Source organism: Scyliorhinus torazame, chromosome 11 (genome assembly GCF_047496885.1).
Source record: "Scyliorhinus torazame isolate Kashiwa2021f chromosome 11, sScyTor2.1, whole genome shotgun sequence".
Taxonomy (NCBI): domain Eukaryota; kingdom Metazoa; phylum Chordata; class Chondrichthyes; order Carcharhiniformes; family Scyliorhinidae; genus Scyliorhinus; species Scyliorhinus torazame.
In genome coordinates this window covers 69,958,489-69,981,301 of record NC_092717.1, presented here as the reverse complement: position 1 = coordinate 69,981,301, position 22,813 = coordinate 69,958,489, and the positions used below count along the sequence as shown (strand labels likewise).

The window sequence follows — 22,813 nt, the reverse complement described above, 5'->3', positions numbered from 1 at the left end:
CCTGGCCCGCGATCGGGGCCCACCGATCCGCGGGCGGGCCTGTGCCGTGGGGGCACTCTTTCCCTTCCGCCTGCGCCACGGTCTCTACCATGGCGGAGGTGGAAGAGACTCCCTCTACTGCGCATGCGTGGGAAACTGTCAGCGGCTGCTGACGCTCCCGCGCATGCGCCGCCCCGAGATGTCATTTCCGCGCCAGCTGGCGGGGCAACAAAGGCCGTTTCCGCCTCCGGCGTCGGCCTAGCCCCTCAATGTTGGGGCTCGGCCCCCAAAGGTGCGGAGCATTCCGCACCTTTGGGGCGGCGCGATGCCCGTCTGATTGGCGCCGTTTTGGGCGCCAGTCGGCGGACATCGCGCCGTTTCCGGAGAATTTCGCCCCAGGTGTGGACGGCGGCGGGGGGAACCCGCCCTTTTGGCCTGGCCGATTGGCCCATCCGGGCCTCAGAATAGCGGGGGTGCCGGAGAATCGCCATTTTGGGTGTCTCCAGCGATTCTCCGGCCTGCGACCCGCGAAACTCGACCGGGCCGTTCCCGCCGCTTGGGAGAATTGCGGGAGGGCGTCGGACCGGCGTCCCCAGAAATCTTGGCGGCCCAGGCGATTCTCCCAACCGGCGTGGGAATGGAGAATCGCGCCCTCTGTCTCCATGTCAGAGAATCGCTCCCACACGGTGGGCCCCGGACACTGTGTAGACACAGGCTGCACCCCGGACCCTGAATAATGACGTTTCTGCCTAGGGCTGCGTGCTGACGTCTTTCTGTGAGAGACGTGTTGACGCGGAGAATGGTCCCGAAGTTTGTGCTGGAGCCGGAGAGAAAGGATCAGTTGGCGGATTCGCGATTGAGCCCCGCCGCCCGGAACAGGTAAGAGAGCCCGAGGAAAGGGGAAGACTCAGAGAGAGCCGCGTCTTCGTGCAAAGAGCAGGGTAAAGGCCGGGGGGTGCAAAGAGGGTCCGAGCCTCGCGGAGACCCCCCATCACAGCCCCCACCCCAGCCCCCCCCACCATCACAGCCCCCCCCCCCACCATCACAGCCCCCACCCCAGCCCCCCCCACCATCACAGCCCCCCCCACCATCACAGCCCCCACCCCCCACCACAGCCCCCCCCCCACCATCACAGCCCCCCCCACCATCACAGTTCCCCCCCACCATCACAGCCCCCCCCACCATCACAGCCCCCCCCACCATCACAGCCCCCCCCACCATCACAGCCCCCCCCCCACCATCACAGCCCCCACCCCAGCCCCCCCCACCATCACAGCCCCCCCCACCATCACAGCCCCCCCCACCATCACAGCCCCCACCCACCATCACAGCCCCCACCCCCCACCACAGCCCCCCCCCACCATCACAGCCCCCCCCCACCATCACAGTTCCCCCCCACCATCACAGCCCCCCCCACCATCACAGCCCCCCCCACCATCACAGCCCCCCCCACCATCACAGCCCCCCCCACCATCACAGCCCCCCCCACCATCACAGCCCCCCCCACCATCACAGCCCCCCCACCATCACAGCCCCCCCACCATCACAGCCCCCCCCTCACCATCACAGCCCCCATTACCATCACAGCCCCCCTCACCATCACAGCCCCCCTCACCATCACAGCCCCCCCTCACCATCACAGTTCCCCCTCACCATCACAGCCCCCCCCACCATCACAGCCCCCCCCCCACCATCACAGCCCCCCCCCCACCATCACAGCCCCCCCCCACCATCACAGCCCCCCCCCCCACCATCACAGCCCCCCTCACCATCACAGCCCCCCTCACCATCACAGCCCCCCTCACCATCACAGCCCCCCTCACCATCACAGCCCCCCCACCACCATCACAGCCCCCCTCACCATCACAGCCCCCCCCCACCATCACAGCCCCCCCCTCACCATCACAGCCCCTTCACCATCACAGCCCCCCTCACCATCACAGCCCCCACCCCTCACCATCACAGCCCCCCTCACCATCACAGCCCCCCTCACCATCACAGCCCCCCTCACCATCACAGCCCCCTCACCATCACAGCCCCCCTCACCATCACAGCCCCCCTCACCATCACAGCCCCCACCCCCCTCACCATCACAGCCCCCCCTCACCATCACAGCCCCCCCTCACCATCACAGCCCCCCCTCACCATCACAGCCCCCCCTCACCATCACAGCCCCCCCTCACCATCACAGCCCCCCTCACCATCACAGCCCCCCTCACCATCACAGCCCCCCTCACCATCACAGCCCCCCTCACCATCACAGCCCCCCTCACCATCACAGCCCCCCTCACCATCACAGCCCCCCTCACCATCACAGCCCCCCTCACCATCACAGCCCCCCTCACCATCACAGCCCCCCTCACCATCACAGCCCCCCTCACCATCACAGCCCCCCTCACCATCACAGCCCTCCTCACCATCACAGCCCCCCTCACCATCACAGCCCCCCTCACCATCACAGCCCCCCTCACCATCACAGCCCCCCTCACCATCACAGCCCCCCTCACCATCACAGCCCCCCTCACCATCACAGCCCCCCCCCCCACCACCATCACAGACCCCCCCCCACCACCATCACAGCCCCCCCCACCACCATCACAGCCCCCCCCACCACCATCACAGCCCCCCCCACCACCATCACAGCCCCCCCCACCACCATCACAGCCCCCCACCACCACCATCACAGCCCCCCACCACCACCACCACAGCCCCCCACCACCACCACCACAGCCCCCACCACCACCACCACAGCCCCCACCACCACCATCACAGCCCCCACCACCACCATCACAGCCCCCACCACCACCATCACAGCCCCCACCACCACCATCACAGCCCCCACCACCACCATCACAGCCCCCACCACCACCATCACAGCCCCCACCACCACCATCACAGCCCCCACCACCACCATCACAGCCCCCACCACCACAGCCCCCACCACCACCACCACAGCCCCCCACCACCACAGCCCCCCACCATCACAGCCCCCCACCATCACAGCCCCCCACCATCACAGCCCCCCACCATCACAGCCCCCACCATCGCAGCCCCCCCACCATCGCAGCCCCCCCACCATCGCAGCCCCCCCACCATCGCAGCCCCCCCACCATCGCAGCCCCCACCACCATCGCAGCCCCTCCACCATCGCAGCCCCCCCTCCACCATCGCAGCCCCCCTCCACCATCGCAGCCCCCCCTCCACCATCGCAGCCCCCCCTCCACCATCGCAGCCCCCCTCCACCATCGCAGCCCCCCTCCACCATCGCAGCCCCCCTCCACCATCGCAGCCCCCCCCACCATCGCAGCCTCCCCCCACCATCGCAGCCCCCCCCCTCCATCGCAGCAACCCCCACCTATCGCCGCCGCCCCCCCCCCCCCCTCACACCCAGCAGCACGGGTTCAATTCCCATACCGGCCTCCCCGAACAGGCGCCGGAGTGTGGCGACTAGGGGCTTTTCACAGTAGCTTCATTGAATCTTACTTGTGACAATAAGCGATTATTATTATTATTATTATTATTATTATTATTATTATTAAATGCCTGTAGATCCTGTCCCTCAGAATACCTTCTAACAATTTACGCACTACAGAAGTAAGTAGTTCCCGGGCTTATCCCTACAGTCCTTCTTAAACCAGGGCACAACATTTCCTACCCTCCAGTCTTCAGGCACCTCTCCTGTGGTTGTCAATGATTTAAATATCTCAGCTAGGGGGCTGGCAATTTCCTCCCTGGCCTCCCACAACGTCCTGGGATACATCAGGTCCTGGGGATTTATCTATTTTGATGCACTTTAATACCTCCAGCACCTCCTTCTCTGTAATATGTGCACTCCTCAAAATATCACTTTTTATTTCCCCAATCTGTTTCTCTGCCTTCCACTTTTCTCCTTACTGGCTTTTGTTTCTATCCCTTCTTTACTACCCTCTGACTTCCTGCATTTGTTTCCATTCCCCTGTAACATTAGTTTAAACCCTCCCCAACAGCGCTAGCAAACAACCCCCGTAGGACATTGGTTCAAGTTCTGCCCAGGTGTAGACTGTCCGATTTGTAATGGTTCCACCTCCCTCAGAAACAGTTCCAATGTCCCAAAAATCTCAATACCTCCCTCCTGCACCATCTCTCAAGCCATTCATTCATTCTGTCTATCCTGTCATTCCTACTCTGACGAGCACGTGGCACTGGTAGTAATCCCGAGATTACAACCTTTGAGGTCCTACTCTTTAGTTTAGCTCCTAACTCCCTAAATTCAGCATGTAGGACCTCATCCCATTTTTTACCTATATTGTTGGTGCCTATATGCACCACGACAGCTGGCTGTTCACCCTCCCCCTTTAGAATGTCCTTGCACCCGGGAGACAACATACGTTCCTGTACTCTCAATTGCGTCTGCAGAAATGCCTGTCTACTCTCCTTACAATCCAGTCCCCTATCACTGTCGCTCTTTTTCCTGCCCTCCTGTGCAGCAGAGCTAGCCACGTTGCCATGAACCTAGCTCCTGTTGCCTTCCCTTGGTGAGCCATCTCTCCCAACAGTATCCAAAACGGTATACCTGTTTTGGAGGGAGGTGACCGCAGGGGACCGCTGCACTGCTTTCCTATTCTTCCTCGGTCTGTTGGTCACCCATTTCCTATCTCCCTCAGTACTCTTTATCTGCAGTCTGACCAACTCACTAAACATGCTATCCACGACTTCCTCAGCACCGTGGATGCTCCAAAGTGAATCCATCCACAGCTCCAGAGCCGTCAAGCGGTCTAACAGGAGCTGCAGCTGGACACACTTCTTGCACGTGAAGGAGCCAGGGAGGGACATGTCCCTGAATTCCCACATCACACAAGAGGAGCATGACACGGATCTGGGATCTCCTGCCATGTCTTAACCCTTAGGTTGACTTGTACAACAACGATGCAAAAAAAAAGATAGATAAATGTAAAGAAAAGAAAAACTACTTACCAATCACCACTACTTACCTGATGGATTCAAATTTAGCAGGTCCCCTCTTGGCCAATTAAATCTCCTGGCTCCTCCTGCGCGCTTTTAAATCTCCGGCTTCTCTCGTGCTTTTAAATCTCTGACTCCTCTCCCGTCTGTGCTACTATCACCTTATGTGCTTTGGTGCCAAATTTTGTTGATGCTCCTGTGAAGTATCTTTGTATCTTTTACTATGTTGAAGGTGCTATATGGATATTAGTTGTTGGAATAGGGAGTTCTGGAGAGGAGAGGGCTTGTGGCACTAGAATGATTTTCAGAGATCCAAGAGAATTCATAGGGAGGTTTACAGACAGGGATGAGAATTTAAAATGAGGTAGCTGGAGACCAAGTCAAAGTAACTTATTTATAATAATCTTTATTGTCACAAGTAGGCTTACATTAACACTGCAATGAAGTTAATATGAAAAGCCCCAAATCGCCACATTCTGGTGCCTGTTCGGGTACACTGAGAGAAAATTCAGAATGCCCAAATATCCTAACATCATGGCCGGGATCCTCCGATCCCGCCGCCAAGTTCTGACGCCGGCGGCAAAAGCGGCGCGAGCGACTCCGCCGTCAACGGGCCTCCAGGCCCAGGCATTCACCCATTGCTACGGGGCTAGTACAGTGGCAGAGTGGTGTCTGCTGCTCCGGCACTCGAAAGCCGACGCGGGCATGCGCATGCATGCAACGCTGGCGGGGGTCCGCACATGCGCGTGGGCTCCCGTCTCTGCGCCGACCCCCGGGCAATATGGCGGAGCGGCCCAGTGTGGAGGAACATGGGCCACCCCCCGGAATTAGCCCACCTGCCGATCAGTAGGCCCCAATTGCGGGCCTGGCCACCGTGGAGGCCCTCCCCAGGGTTGGATCCCCCCGCCCCCTCACCAGTACGGCCAGAACTCCGAGGTCCCGCCGGGTAGGACCATACGTAACCCACACCGGCAGGACTTGGCCGAACACGGGGGGCACTGGGCGCGTCGAGGCGCGGAGAATCGCCGGCGGGGCGCTTTCAATTGCCCCTGACCGACGCAGCGGCGACCCTGTGGGCGCGATTGGCAAGGCGCTGGAGAATCGGCAGCCCAGCTTCGGAGCGGCGTGGGGCGATTCTCGCGCCCCCCGGCGATTCTCCGGCCCAGCGCGGGGCCCATGTCTTTCGGCACTTGTGGGAGGAAACCGGAGCACCCGGAGGAAACCCATGCAGACACAGGGAGAACGTGCAGACATTTCTTCCATTAGCCAACCTTTATTAGACAAGTGAAAAGCATCAGTGGCTTTCAAGGAAATTCTCCAAATTATTTTTATTGCAGTTTGTTTTCTTGTTGCTGTGTCTCATTCATATAAAATGTGTGCAATTTAATCTGAATGAACTCTGTTCAGTGTATATCTTACACTTCATGACTTCAGTGTGTTCAGTGGTCTCCTGAGTAATAATGGTACTTTGTCTTGAGTTACACCCATAAAGACTTTGTACTGCTGTTAAAGTGGCAGTTTAACTTAACTACACCCTTAGTAAGAGTTCAGAGAACTTTAAATAGTCAGCCATAATTAATAGTTAAAGTAAAGAAGACTGTCTGTTCACTAGCTTCCAGAACTTGGGAGTATTGTATTGGATGTTTGTGCAGTGTTATTGCTGGTCATGAAGGAGTTCCATTAAATAAACCCATTCTTGGGTTTTGCATCTTGCTGGCAGGACTGTCATTTTGCTGCTCAATCCTGATTGTACAATCTATACTTGAAGGTGGGGGTGAGCTGCCTTCTTTAACCATTACAATCTGTGTACTGAAGTATTATTGAATAGAGAGTCCTAGAATTTTGACGCAGCTACCATGATGGAATGGTGATGGATGCCCAAGTCAGGATGGTGTGCGACATGGAAGGAATCGTGGTATTCCCATGTGCTTTGCAGTCTTTGTCCTTATACACAGTGGATATTTGGATTTATAATGTAGAACATTCTCAAGGTTTCATGCAATCTTTGAAATTTTTTTTTTGGTTTGTGTAGATGTGATATATTTACTGGATCATTTTCAGGCCTGCTTTAATTATGCAGATCCGTATTACTTTATAAACTTGACTATTGCTGCCGAAGCTTTTCATCTTGCACTCATCAGGACAAACACAAGGATGTCAACTTGCAGACAATCAACCATCTATACTACAAGAAAAAAGACGCTGATTAGTTAGCAAATTGGCTTTGATTGGTCGAGTCTTATCATGGGGAAAGCAATAGGGAACTCTTGGCTCCCTGAGCTTCCCAGGTGATTCGAAAAAGTTGCAGAAACATATTCCTTTTGTTTGCAGAAAAGGGGTCCTGGCGCATGAATGTTTGTTACTTCTAGGAAGCGTAAACGAGCCATGTTATGGGCTTGACTGATAATAGTTTGGTTGTTAGTGTAGCTATAGCAAACTCACAATTGTTCAGTGAGTGCTACCCAGTCGTGGAATAATGTTTAACAGTAGATGTTTTGCTTTGGATTTTGCATCATTCCAATCCCGTGGCCAATCGGAATTGACTTGCCAGACACCAGCATCTTTCTCTTCTGTAATATAAATTGTTGTGATATTTGGCATTCTTCCATTTGTCCTGATGAGAGCGCAGTGAAAAGCCTTGACGAGATGTCTTTTCTTTCAGCAACATTCCAGTTCTATACTACCAAGTGACTTTACAAATGCCTAATATTATCAGAACTGTTAGGAACAGCAGTAGACCATTCCTTGCCCTTCAGGCCTGTTCTGCTGATCTGTACCTCAATTCTGTTTGGTTGTATTTGCAATCTCTTGGTGTCATTAGCGAGCAAAATTCTATCAATCTTTGTTCAGGGAAATTTTGGTTCACCAGACACATCCTCTTCTCCAAAAGGTGGTGTATCAGATTTTCATCATGTCAGCATTCATTCTTTTGCTAATCACTTTAAATCCATGTCCTCTGGTTCGCAACCTTTCTACCACTGGCAGGGGTTTCTCTACCTACTCTGTCCAGACTCCTTGTGAATTTGAACACTGATGAAATCACCTCTCTCAACCTTTTCTTCTCTTGGTAAAATAACCCAACTTCAATTTATCCTCGTAATTGAAGTCCTTCATCCCTGGAACATTCCTGTAAATCTTTTCTGCAGCCTCTGCATTACCTTCAAATTGTTCCTAAAGTTCAGTGCTCAGGTTGGATACAGTACTCCAGTTGAGACTGAACCAGTGTTTCTACAAAGTTTTATAATTCCTTCCTTGCTTTTATACTCTTTTTGTTACAAAATCCAAGAAACTGCACGCTTAACTACTCTTTAAGCATGCCCTGTCACTGTCAACAATTTTCACACATGCAAACCAAGCTCTATCAGTGCCTGTACCTCCTTCGAATTGGAAGGGGAATGTGAACAAGACAAGGGGGCTGACTAGATTCGCCTGTGGGGAGCTAGCATAGACCTGAGGGGCTGAAAATGACATACATGCACTGTAAACCGAATTTAGACACTACTTTTATTGAATTCCCTCTGAGATTAACCCCACTTTACAGTTTACTGGTTTTTATCCAGCTGCTATCCATCTCTCCCTGCCCCAATCCAAGACCAATGCAGGGTATAAAAGAACCTACGAAATAAGACAGTAGACCACTCTGCCTATTGAGCCTACTCCACCATTCAATACAATTATGGCTGATCTTGGGCGTTAAACTTCACTTTCCTGTTGACTCCCCATATTCTTTAATTCTCTGGAAGACCAACGGGTTGTTCACCTTGGTGGAAAATGTATTCAATGATGGACTGTCCACAACCCTCTGGGGTGGAGAATTCCAAAGATTGAGTGAAGACATTTCTCTACATTTTAGTCCTAAATGATCAGCCCCCTATCCTTTATTGTACCGCCTCCAAATGCAGCTGTATCCTTTCTTAAAGATGGAGGCAAAATCTACACACACTACTCCAGATGCGGTCTCACTAAAACCTGGACAACTGTAGCAAGAATTATTTATTCCTGTACTCCAATTCACTTTAAAAAAAATTAATTTAGAGTACCCAATTTTGTTTTTTCCAATTAAGGGGCAATTTAGCATGGCCAATTCACCTAACCTGCACATCTTTTGGGTTGTGGGGGTGAAACCCATGCAGACATGGGGAGAATGTGCAAACTCCACCAATTCACTTGCAATAATAATATAATTTTTATTATTGTCACAAGTAGACTTAACGCTGCAATGAAGTTACTGCGAAAATCCCCTAGTTGCCACACTCTGGCGCCTGTTCGGGTTCACAAAGAAATGTACAGCACAGGAACAGGCCCTTCGGCCCTCCAAGCCCGTGCCGACCATGCTGCCTGACTAAACTACAATCTTCTACACTTCCTGGGTCCGTATCCCTCTATTCCCATCCTATTCATATATTTGTCAAGATGCCCCTTAAATGTCACTATCGTCCCTGCTTCCACTACCTCCTCCGGTAGCGAGTTCCAGGCACCCACTACCCTCTGCGTAAAAACCTTGCCTCGTACATCTACTCTAAACCTTGCCCCTCTCACCTTAAACCTATGCCCCCTAGAAATTGACCCCTCTACCCCAGGGAAAAGCCTCTGACTATCCACTCTGTCTATGCCCCTCATAATTTTGTAGACCTCTATCAGGTCGCCCCTCAACCTCCTTCGTTCCAGTGAGAACAAACCGAGTTTATTCAACCGCTCCTCATAGCTAATGCCCTCCATACCAGGCAACATTCTGGTAAATCTCTTCTGCACCCTCTCTAAAGCCTCCACATCCTTCTGGTAGTGTGGCGACCAGAATTGAACACTATACTCCAAGTGTGGCTTAAGGTTCTATAAAGCTGCAACATGACTTGCCAATTCTTATACTCAATGCCCCGGCCAATGAAGGCAAGCATGCCTTCCGCACAGAGGGAGAATTCAGAATGTCTAATTCACCTCAGAAGCACACCTTTTGGGACTTGTGGGAGGAAACCGGAGCACCAGCAGTAAACCCACGCAGACATGGGGAGAACGTGTAGATCGCACAGACAGTGACCCAAGCGGAAATTGAACCCGGGACCCTGGCGCTGTGAAGCAACAGTGCTAACCAATAAAGGTCAACTTGTCATTTGCCATTCTAACTGCCTGCATGTTAATTTTGTGTTTCTTTTATCAGAGTGCTCAAGTCTCTCTCGCCCAAGAACATCAACACTTGCAAGTTTCTTACCTTTAAAAAAATATTCTGACTTATTCTATAACCAACGCGAATAACTTCACACTTCCCAATATTCTGCCATCTTGTTGCCGATTCACCTAACTTGTCTATATCTCTTTGCAGCCTCTCTTGCAATTCCACCTAGTTGGCAATCATCAGCAAACTTGGATACATTACTCTGTTTCTTTGTCTAAGTCATTAATATAGTTTGTAAATAGCTGAGCTCCCACCACTGATCCTTGTGGCACTCCAGTATTCATTGTCTGGAAACTTGAAAAAGCTCCGCTTATGCCCTCTCTGACTTCCATCCATTAACCTCTATCCATGTTAATATATTACCCCCTACTCCATTACCCTTGCTTATCAACTTTTTGTGTGACACCTTATCTAAAACCCTTTGGAAATCCAGGTATACTACAATCCAAGCTCCCTTTAATCTACCCCACTCGTTCCATCCTCAAAAAACTGTTAATTATTTGTCAAATTTACTCTTTGCAGAATCATGCTGACTTGTTCTAACCATACTGTATTTTTCTAGATGCATTGTTATGACTTCTTTCATAATAAATGCCAGCATTTTCCCAACAACTGATGTTAGGCTAACTGGCCTGTAGTTCACTGCTTTCTCTCTCACTCCTTCCTTGAAAAGTGGTGCAACATTTGCCAACTTCTGATCTTGTGGGATCATTCGTGAATCTAAGGAATTATGGAAAATCATAGATGGCATGTCAACTATTTCTTCAGCTATTGCTTTTAGAACCGTAGTGCCTGGGGACCTATTGGATTTTATCTCTGATGATACTGATTTCCCTAATTCTCCTAATAGCCTCAATCTTTTTAGCCCCTAAGTTATCAACTATTTCTGGTATGGAACTTGTGTCTTCTACTGTGAAGACAGACACAAAATTATTGTTCCATGCCTCTACCATTTTCTCGCTCCCCATAACAATTGCTCCTGTCTCTGCGTCTGAGGGATTAATGTTACTTTAGCTACTTTCTTCCCTTTTATACTCTTGTGAAAAGTTTCTATATTTCTGGCTAGTTTACTGCCATTTTAAATATTCTCTTTTGGTCAAAGTTTTGGTGGCCCTTTGGTTTGTAAAACACTCCCAATCCTCAGACTTGCTACATTTTTTTGCAATATTTAAAAAATATTACTATCCTTAACTTCCTGAGTGAGCCACAAATGAGTTTTTGCTCGTCCATGGCATGTATTTTTGTTGAACATTTTGAATTGTTTCTTCAAATGCCTTTTATATACCTTTTAGACTATTTACCCAATTAACCATAGACGGTTCTGTTCTCATATTTATTGAGTAGGCTTTGTTAAAGTTTAAGATTTTTGCTTGCGACTGGAATATGTCACTTCCAAACTTGGAATGAAATGGTATTATGGTCACTATTTCTCAGTGGATCGTTTACTATGACGTTACTAATTAACCATGCTTCATTACACAATACAAATCTTCTGATAGCTTTATCCCTAGTCGATTCTCCAATGTACTGCTCCAAGAAACTGTTACAAAAATATTATACCAACTCTTATTCTTGATCAGTGGCTCCCAACCTTTTGTATCATAGAATCCCTGAAGTGCAGAAGGAGACCATTCAGCCCATTGAGTCTATACTGTCTCACGGCACAGCTTTTATACAATAATATAAATTGATGCATAACTTCTATTTTCTCCAACTGAACTGCCGTTGAACTGCCTTTTATCTCAAAAGCCTCCTAAAAACATGTCAAGCCTCATCTAATAAAATGTTCATTATTTTACTCAGTTTACAATGAAATTTCTTTGTAGAAAATGTACACAATTTAAAAATGTTTCCCATTAACAATTTGAATTGTTTTCAGTTTTTAAAAGTCTGCATTAAAAACTGTGGAACCGAGGTGGCGCTGAGGAGCCGGGTTTGATCCCAGTGTCCGTGTGGAGTTTACACATTCTCCCCGTGTCTGCATGGGTCTCACCCCCCACAAACCTAAAGATGTGCCCGGTAGGTGGATTGGCCACGCTAAAGTGTCCCTTAATTGGAAACAAAAAACTAGCCCCATTCCCCTACCTATCCCTGTAACCTCACCTACCATTCATTTCTTTGGACTCTAAGGAAAATTTAGCATGGCCAATTCACCTAACCAGCGCATCTTTGTGATTGTGGGAGGAAACCGGAGCACACAGAGGAAACTGCGAGAGGAAACTCCTGGAGGAAACCCATGCAGACACAGGGAGAAAGTGCAAACTCCACACAGTCACTCACGGAATTGACCCTGGGTCCCTGACACTGTGAGACAGCAATGCTAACCACTGTGCCTCACAATTTCTCTAACGTGAAAGTGCATATTTGCAACACAATAAAAAATAGTTTCATTTCTTCTTAATCTTAAAAAAAAAACTATTGAAATTAAAAGTACATGAGTCAAACCAAAACATAAATGAAGGCAATACTATCAGCAGTCTCTGGATCGGGGGAGGAACTGATGACAGGACAATGCGTAGGTCTTGTCCCACTGACGGGCTCTACTTCCTTTGGTTGTTACATAAGCCAGAGTTGAAAACCCAAACTCGCACAGGTAGAGCTCTGAAGTAGATAAAGAAACCAAAATGTGTCCAGAGGCATATCTGCAAACGTCAGTTCTAGTGTACGATATATCCCGAGCTCTGCAAATTCCTCCTGCTCTTTCAATGAAAACTTATTTGACGATTCAAAAGAAAGTGAGCTAAATGGATCGCTTACCCAGTCTTCCATACTCATAGAGGAGAGGTGACGTTCAAATTTATCTTGAAGTGTTTGAAGATGTGTGAGATGTGTGAGATGAGGTTGAGTATAGTTTTGCCGGCAGGATTTGCTGATACCAGCTTGGATATCTAAATCTTTCCACTGACCACTTTTTCCTGCTAAAGGGCCAGTTTTGATTTGAGACCTTGAAGTTTATCTGTGGCAGTCAGAATGTTCTCTTTTCTCCATCTGGAATTTTAACATTCAGTTCATTCAGATGGCTGAATATATCTGAAGGGTATGCAAGCTTAGCACACCAAAGGTCATCACATATTTCATCTTTGGCAATTCATGCAGAGCCAAAAACTCTCGACTGTCTTTGTACGAACTTTGCTTTCTTTCTCCTGAGGTTCTGTTTTTTCGGCCACATTTGAATCAGAGTTAAGTTCTTCCCTCTCCTCAAGAACCTATCCATGGCTGTGTGTATCATATACTGCATGTAAATCTTGATCCAGCAATGTTTCCTTTATATCTGGTTGTGCTTTGCGCTGTCCCATTCTACACAAAAATGCATGCTTTTCGGTTACCATGGATGACCACACGAATTGTAATACGGTTGATCTTATTTCTGAAGCACCATTGTCCATGAGCAATTATTTTTAAAAAGGAAACTGAATAAAGGTACACTGTTTTAAATTTTTTTATAGTTGTTTCGATTTCATTTTGGGGCTATAAAAGCATTGAGGGCAATAGCTCAGTGCTGGAAAAGAGTGGCACAAGAGAGCAACAGTTTGGGGTAATAAAAGCAGTGAGAGAGAGCACAAGTTCGGGCTTTTCTCTGATTAGCTTTTGATTTCCCAGCACAATTGGGCGACTTTCACGGCACACTTTCAGGCGACATGGCGGTACAGTGGTTAACACTGCTGCGTGCGGAGTTAGACAGACTGATAGGTGAAATTTTACAGGTGGACAGGAGATATGCGGAGACTCCGGAAGACAGGCTTTTGAAAGAGCCTCAAATACTGCAACTAGAATTTGGGGACAGCTGAGGAGGGTAAAGGGGATTTAAGAATATGGGGAGAAAGCTAGTAGGATGCTGGCTCATCAGCTGAGGAAACAGGAGGCGGCGAGAGAAATTGGGAAAGTGAGGGACACGGGGGAAGATGGTTCTGGATCAGGCGGGGGTGAATGATGTGTTTCGGGAATTTTACAGTAAGTTGTATAAATCCAAAACCTCAGCCAGGGAGGAGGAGATGAAACAAATTTTGGGGGGCTGGCGTTCCCAAGGAGAGATGAGGAGTTGGTGGAGGGTCTGGGTGCCCCAATTGGGCTCGGGGAGGTTATAGAGGGGTTGGGTGCGATGCAATTGGGCAAACCCGGTGGAGTTCTATAAGAAGTTTTCCGAGTTGCTGTGGCTGCTTTCGGTAAAGTCTTTTAATGAGTCAAAGGAGTTGGGCGTGCTCCCCCCAACGTTAACGCAGGCATCGATTTCCCTTATCTTGAAACGAGGTAAAGATCCGGAAAGCTGTGGGTCGTATAGGCCAATCTCCCTGCTAAATGGGGATGCAAAATTGTTGGCAAAGGTCTTGGCCACACGGATAGCAGACTGTGTTCTGGGCGTAATAAGGGAGGACCAGATGAGAGACCAACATTAGACGGCTCCTTAATGTAACAATGATGCCTACGGAGGGCTACGAGGTCGAGGTGGTGGTGGCCATGGATGCAGAAAAGGCCTTTGACCGGGTGGAGTGGAAATATTTGTGGGGGGTCCTGGGACGGTTTGGGTTCGGGCAGGGATTTGTGGATTGGGTCCGATTGCTCTATCAGGCACCGGTGACAAATGTAAGTACGAATTGGGTGCGGTCGAAATATTTTTGCTTGTGTCGGGAGACAAGACAGGGGTGTCCACTATCCCCACCACTGTTTGTCCTGGCTATAGAGCCTTTGGCAATGGCGCTGTGAACATCGAACATTTGGCGGGGGTAGTGAGGGGGGAGGGGGGGTGGAACATAGGGTCTCGCTCTATGTGGACGATTTGCTCTTTTATATAACAGACCCGTTTGGTGGAATTGCAGGAATTAAGGGGATACTGGAGGAATTTGGCCGGTTCTCAGGTTATAAATTGAATATGAGAACATAGAACATACAGTGCAGAAGGAGGCCATTCGGCCCATCGAGTCTGCACTGACCCACTTAAGCCCTCACTTCCACACTATCCCCGTAACCCAATAAGCCCTCCTAACATTTTCTGGTCACTAAGGGCAATTTATCATGGCCAATCCACCAAACCTGCACATCTTTGGACTGTGGGAGGAAACCGGAGCACCCGGAGGAAACCCACGCAGACACGGGGAGAACATGCAGACAGTAACCCAGGGGGGAATCGAACCTGGGATCCTGGCACTGTGCTATCCACTTGTGCTATCGTGCCGAATATGGGCAATGCGATCCAGGCAAGGGGCCAGGAGAGGAGATTGAGGGAAATGCCGTTCAAGATGGTGGGAGGTCGTTTTAGGTATCTGGGTATTCAAGTAGCAAGGGACTGGGTCAGCTTCACAAATTAAATTTGGGCGGATTAATGGAACAGATGAAAGGGTGGGACGTGCTCCCGCTGTCATTGGCGGGGAGGGTACAGACTGTGAAAATGACAGTCCTTCCGAGATTGCTGTTCGTTTTTCAGTGTCTCCCAATTTTCATCCCTAAGGCGTTTTTTAGGAAGATGAATGCAGCGATCTCGGGTTTTGTCTGGGCCGGGAAAACCCCGCGGGTGAAGAAGGTCCTACTTGAGCGGGGAGGGGGGCTTGGCCCTTCCGAACTTTATCAACTATTGCTGGGCGGCGAATATGTCGATGGTAAGGATGTGGGTAGTGGAGGAATGGTCGGTGTGGGAGCAGGTAGAAGGGGCATCTTGCAAGGGCACGAGCCTGAAGGCTTTGTTAACGGCACCTCTGCCATTCCAGCCGGCGCTTGGTACTCCACAAGCCCGGTGGTGGTGGCAGCCGTGAGAGTGTGGGGGCATAGAGGCAGCAGATGGAACTGGAGTGGGCGTCGGTGTGGTCACCAATCTGTGACAACCACCAGTTCACTTCGGGGTGGGGGGGGTGGGGGGCTGGACGGGGGCTTTAGGAGATGGCAGCGGGCAGGGATCAAGAGATTCGGTGATCTTCTTATTGAGGAGGGTTTACAAGTTTGGAGGAGCTAGAGGAGGAGTTTGAGTTGCCAGGTGGGAATGGGTTCCGGTACTTGCAAGTGCGGGATTTTGTTCGGAGGCAGGTCTTTTGTAGCCACTAAGGGGGCTACAGGATAAGGTGATGTCAAAACAGGGGTTGGGGAGGGGAAGGTCTCGGAAATATATAAGGAACTGATGGAGTGGGAAAGCGTTTCACTAGAAGAGGTGAAGAGGAAGTGGGAGGGGAGTTGTAAGTTGGATTATGGGAGGAGGCCCTAAGGAGAGTCAATGCATCCTCGTTATGTGTCGGGCTTATTCTGATCCAATTTAAGGTGATCCACAGGACTCATATGACTGTGGCCTGGATGAGCAGGTTTTGTAAGCATGTGGAGGATAGATGTGGGCAGTGGGGGGGGCGGGGGGGGGGGGGGGGGGGGCGGGGGGGGGGGGGGGGCGGGGGGGGGGGGGCGGGGGGGGGGGGGGGCGGGGGGGGGGGGGGGGCGGGGGGGGGGGGGGGGGCGGGGCGGGGGGGGGGGGGCGGGGGGGGGGGGGCGGGGCGGGGGGGGCGGGGCGGGGGGGGGGGCGGGGGGGGGGGGGCGGGGGGGGGGGGGGGGCGGGGGGGGGGGCGGGCGGGGGGGGGGGCGGGCGGGGGGGGCGGGCGGGGGGGGGGGGGGGGGCGGGGGGGGGGGGGGGGCGGGGGGGGGGGGGGGGGCGGGGGGGGGGGGGGGCGGGGGGGGGGGGGGGCGGGGGGGGGGGGGGGGCGGGGGGGGGGGGGGCGGGGGGGGGGGCGGGGGGGGGGCGGGGGGGGGGGGCGGGGGGGGGTCCTCCGAATCATGTAAATATGTTCTGGGTGTGTCTGAGGCTGAGGGGCTTTTGGCAGGGATTGGCGGACGTCATGTCTGAGGTCCTGGAAGGGAGGTGACTCCGAGTCCAGGGGTGGTAATATTTGGAGTGCCGGAAGATATGGGAGTCCAGGGAGGGAGAGAGGCTGATGTTTTGGACTTTGACTCACTGGTGGCCCGGAAACGGATTCTGCTGGGATGGAGGGACTCAGAGCCTCCCTGGTTTGGGTCAGCGAGGGTTGCTCAGGTTGGAGAAAATCAAATTTGCCTTCAGGGGTTCGTTGCAGGGGTTCGCTTGGAGGCGGCAGCCGTTCATCGACTTCTTCAAGAAAAATTAGTTCGTAAACAAAGGTGGGGGGGTGGCGGCGGGGCTGGGGTGAGGAAGGAGGGAGGCATGGAAGTGACGAATAAGGGTAGGAAAACCAATAAAGGGAGAACTGTGTGATGGAGTAGTTACATGGACCATGATAGTTAGGGTCTGTGCTTGTGAGGGAGATGGCTATGTTATTGTGCATTTTTTCTGTTTGTTGGATCTTTCTGTTTAAAAGTGTTAAAATTATAAATGCCTTAATAAAATATATTCTAAAAACTTTAACATCCTGCTTATCTCAAGGGATGTGACTTTCTCCTAGAATAAAGTGTTTCTCTCCTTCGGTTAGGGTGGGCTTAAGTGGGATGCTCTTTCAAGAGCCTGTGCAGACTTGATGGGCCGATTGGCCTCCTTCTGCACTGTAAATCCTATGATTGTATGATAAGTGGAAGCTAGACTAACCTAATTTCTCGCTCTGCTGTGACTATTGAATAAGAGTGATTTTTATTGTTGAAGCATCTATTTCACCATTACACAATCTTTTTATTGTCACAAGTAGGCTTACAATAACACTGCAATGAAGTTACTGTGAAAATCTCCTAGTCGCCACACTCCGTCACCTGTTCGGGTACACTGAGGGAGAATTCAATGTCCAATTAATTTAACTAGGGACAGTGAGCTAAACAGCTGGCTTGTAATGCAGAACAAGACCAGCAGCGCGGGTTCAATTCACGTACCGGCCACCCCGAACAGGCACCGGAATGTGGCGACTAGGGGCTCCGTTAACTGTTCGGGTACACGGAGAATTCAGACTTCTCAACTGGTACGGGAATTGAACCCGCGCTGCTGGCCTTGTTGTGCATTACAAACCAGCTGTCTAGCCCACTGAGCTAAACCAGCCCCTCGACAGAATTTACAGTGAATTAAATTGACTTTCAATAACTGTTATGTAGGCAGACATCACAGTCACTGTGTTGACAGCAACACTTTGCAAATGGCAATGAGATGAATGAAGGTGGAATATTGACCACGATGCCTGAGAAGCTACCTGCTCTACTTTAACCAGGAACGTCCTTTGGACATGGCAGAGGGCTTTGACTTGATGTGTGAGGGATGGCACCTCTGGCAACACAGTACCAAAATGTCAGTTTAGATTATGTGCTCGGGTCCTGGAACGAGGCTTAAATCTATAACTGGGATGGTTTGATTGGACCAAATGGCCTGTTTCTGAACCATATATCCTAAACTCAGATCTGGAAGTGCCACTTTTCATCCAAACTTGGCTTAATCAATTCTTTGCACTGCTTGTATAACAATTCTGAAACTGCTATCGCAGTTACAATTGTGCAACCATTAGAAATTAACCCTTGAATACCACAAAGGTTCTCTTTGGCAAGAGATTAACAAGAACGGAACAAGTTCCTTCACTTTTCCATCTCAATGAGACTTATCTGTTAAACCTCCGCTCCTCCACGCCACCTTGAATGTGATTTCCGAGGCACTACAGATCAGTTGGTTTGTGACAGAATTTTATTTTCTGGATTACATTTACCTTTGACCTAAGCACCATTGGTGAAAATCAAGGGAAGCTCTTGGACATTTCACATTACACTCATGCATTCATACATTGTGAGAAAAAACTTGAGATTCCGATCTATTTACACTGGAACAGAGAAAGCTACGCCTTGCTTGTATTAAGAAGTTGCTGACATCAGTGCCAAATTTACTTGTTGCCAATTTGAATTGTGTTCTCTTGTCCAATTATTGTAGATTCACGTGTCTGCATTCACCAGGCAGTGCCAAGCTAGCCCTGTCCTTGCACTCCTTTTTGGAATTAAAGTTTAAAATCAAAGACCCCGCTCCCCCATCAATGCACATTAATGAAAGGAAAGCAGAAACTGAAATGAGGTTGTAAATGTAGACCGAGATGCAATGTTAAAACTGCCTCTTTGTTAGAAGCCTCCCCTGTATGCAACGTGATTGAGGAAACTGTGTAAGTAGTAGCTAAATTTGCCAGGAGAGGTGAAAAGATAGGGAGGAAGAGGGGAATACCAGGAAACATCCGATAACATTTACATGACTGCAAAAAGCTGCCTTCACTGCTTATCAGAGGTAAAATACATCATGAGACTCTTCTCAACTATATCCCAGTGCCATACATTCCTCATCTACTCTGCATCAATGAAGTAGGATGAAACACAGCTGCAAACCAGATTTACACCATATACACTATCCTTCGTATATGTAGGCATGTTTCAGTTGGCAGACACAGATTAAGCACAGTACACCACACAAACCGTATTATGCGATGGGAAAAATGTATTGTTAAGAATGTCAGTTTTTCTGGTTAAGGATTTCTCTGTTCTCCTCCTTGTCCTCCAAAGCACTGGGGAACAGACCATTGAGCTACTGCTATCACCCCTGACCTTTGTGATTGGTTAGGTTATTGTTCTTCTCTACTCATTTCATTTTTGTCACCCCTCCTGCTGTTGTCCCTGACTTGTTAGCACACTGCCATTGAATGATGCTGCAGGAGATTTGGCTGATTTGATAAAATCCTCAACTCCACTTTCTCACCGTATCCCCATAACCCTTTATTCCCTTACTGATTAAAAATCTGTCTATCTCAGCCTTGAACATACTAAATGACCCAGCTTCTACAGCTCTCTGCAGTAAAGAATCCCACAAATTCACTACCATCTGAGCTAAGAAATTCCTCCTCATCTCTGACTTAAATGGACGACACCTTATTATTTGATTATAACTCTCTGGTCCTAGATTCACCCACAAGAGGAAACATTCTTTCAGCATCAACCCTGTCAAACCCCCTGAAAATTCAATATGTCTCAATAAGGTCACTTCTCATTCTTCTGAACTCCAATGAGTACAGGCCCAATCTATTCAACCCCTCCTCATAAGAAAATCCTCCCATACCCGGATCAACCTAGTGAACCTTCTCTGGAGTACCACCAATGCCAGTATATCTTTACTTAGAGTAGGGAACCAAAACTGTTCAAGGGATTCCAGGTGTAGTCTAAATAGTGCCTTGTATAGTTTTAGCAGGACATCCCTATTTTTATATTCCATTCCCATTGAAATAAAAGCCAACATTCCATTTGCCTTCCCAATTACCTGCTGAACGTGAATACTAGCTTTTTATGATTTATGCATCAGGACCCCCAAATCCTTCTGTGCTGCAGTTCTCTGCAGTCTTTCTCTATTTAAAGAATATACAGCTCCTTTCTTCTTCCCACCAAAGTGCATAACTTCACATTTTCCTGCATTATATTCCATCTGCCAAATTCCTGTCCACTCACCTAATCTGTCTAGATCACTCTGTAGACTCTTTGTGTTATCCTCACCATTTGCCTTCACACCTATTTTTGTGTCATCTGAAAACTAGGCAACAGTGCATTCACTTCCCTCGTCAACGTCATTAATATATACTGTAAATAATTGTGGCCCCAGCTCTGATCCCTGTGGCACTCCACTAGTTGCAAGTTGCCATACTGAAAGTGTCCCTCTTTCCCAACTCACTGTCCTCTTATCAGTTAGTCAATCCTCTATCCATGCTAATATACTACCCCCAACTCCATGGGCTCTTATTATTAAGTAGTTTTTTCTGTGGTGCCCTTATCAAACAGTTTTTGGAAATTCAAGTATGTTACATCTACTGGTTCCCCATCATCTGCCCTGCTCGTTACCACCTCAAAGATTTCTAATAAATTTGTCAGGCATAATTTCCCCTTCATGCTGACTCTGGTTGATTAAATAAATCATGCATTTCAATGTCTCCCTAGTAGCCCGGCGTAGGATCCTACTCATGTGGAAGGAAGCGAAACCCCCCGGACTGGAGGCCTGGGTAAACGATATGGCGGGGTTCATTAAACTGGAGCATTCTTTTGTCTCCAAGAATCTGGATCTCCCCCCATCCCTGCAAAACAACTAAGATGCTCCTTAACATTTACCCCTTTAGTCCTGATATCCTATGTGTGTCTTGTCAAATTTGTTTGCTAACACTCCTATGTTCGACCATGGGATATTTATTACATTTAAATATGCTATACAAATGCCAGTTGTTAATGCAGTAGATGAACATGTTCCTTCTTGAATAAAGGCTCCTCCTTTTTCTGTTTATAATCCTACCTGGGACCCCCTGAAATTGACTGTGATCTTACAGTCCAAAAGTGACGGCAGTAATCTGCTGCTGTCGCAGTGCATCACATGATACATAGTATTACATACCTTTTTAAAAAATATATATTTTATTGAAAATTTTTTCCAAACAACAATTTTTTCCCTCTTACAAAGCAAACGTAACAGTAAAGAAATTTTAACAATAAACAAATAACTAAACCCCATAATCGTTTAACATAAACTAAACTAACCCCCCCCCCCCCCACCCGGTTGTTGCTGCGGGTCGTCTGTCTTCCCTCTAACGTTCCTCTAGGTAGTCGAGAAATGGCTGCCACCACCTGGTGAACCCTTGAGCCGATCCTCTCAGGGCAAACTTTATCTGCTCCAGTTTAATGAACCCCGCCATATCGTTTACCCAGGTCTCCAGTCCGGGGGGTTTCGCCTCCTTCCACATGAGTAGGATCCTACGCCGGGCTACTAGGGACGCAAAGGCCACAACGTCGGCCTCTTTCGCCTCCTGCACTCCCGGCTCATCCGCAACTCCAAATAGAGCTAGCCCCCAGCCTGGTTTGACCCGGGCCTTCACCACCTTCGAAATCACTCCCGTCACTCCCTTCCAATACCCCTCCAGTGCCGGGCACGCCCAAAACATATGTGCGTGGTTTGCCGGGCTTCCGCCGCACCTCCCACATTTGTCCTCCACTCCAAAGAACCTGCTCAATCTTGCTCCCGTTATGTGTGCTCTATGTAGCACCTTGAATTGAATCAGGCTAAGCCTGGCGCATGAGGAAGAGGAGTTTACCCTGCTTAGGGCATCAGCCCACATACTTTCCTCAATCTCCTCCCCTAGCTCCTCTTCCCACTTTCCTTTTAGTTCGCCCACTGACTCCTCCCCCTCTTCCCTCATCTCGGTATATCTCTGACACCTTGCCCTCTCCGACCCACACCCCTGAAAGCACTCTGTCCTGAGTCCCCTGTGTCGGGAGCAGCGGAAATTCCCTCACCTGTTGTCTAGTAAACGCCCTCACCTGCATATATCTCAGGAAGTTTCCCCGGGGCAACTTATACTTTTATAGTATTACATACCTGACATACTGACAGGCAAACCTCACATTTTTAACAATCTATATCTAGCACTGTACAACATTTGACTTAAGATGTGAACAGTGAATATATTTAAGAAGATTAGAGGTACGATCTTCCGGCCTCGTTATATTCGCGCTCAAGTGTAACGAGGCCACTGAATAGCGGGAGAAGCCAAAAACGGGAACCATGGAAGGTGCCGTAAAGTTTGCGATGTAACCGGCCTGTGTGGCAAGAATTATCACCATTGAAGTCCCATTTCCGTACAATTAACGAGAACCACCTCTTATCCAGCGTCCTCCCCAGGGAGAGTTGAAGGGGTGGGTGGAGAGAGTGCTGAAGGGAGATGGGGATTGGGGGAGGGTTGGTGATCGTCTGGGGGGGGATACTTCCTTGGCGGGTGGGGAGGTGGAACATTAGTGTCTACTCACTTGTGCTGCCCA

General features: G+C 49.6%; 1 protein-coding gene across 2 annotated transcripts in view; it reads left to right on the top strand.

Annotated features, from left to right (window-relative positions):
* Positions 1-745: 745 nt before the first annotated feature.
* LOC140385329 (reversion-inducing cysteine-rich protein with Kazal motifs-like) overlaps positions 746-22,813 on the top strand; it is a 378,566-nt gene continuing 356,498 nt past the window's right edge. For both annotated transcript variants that reach the window (XM_072467391.1, XM_072467390.1), the window contains exon 1: positions 746-858. The gene's annotated coding sequence lies outside the window, so the exon portion shown is untranslated. The remainder of the gene's footprint in view (positions 859-22,813) is intronic.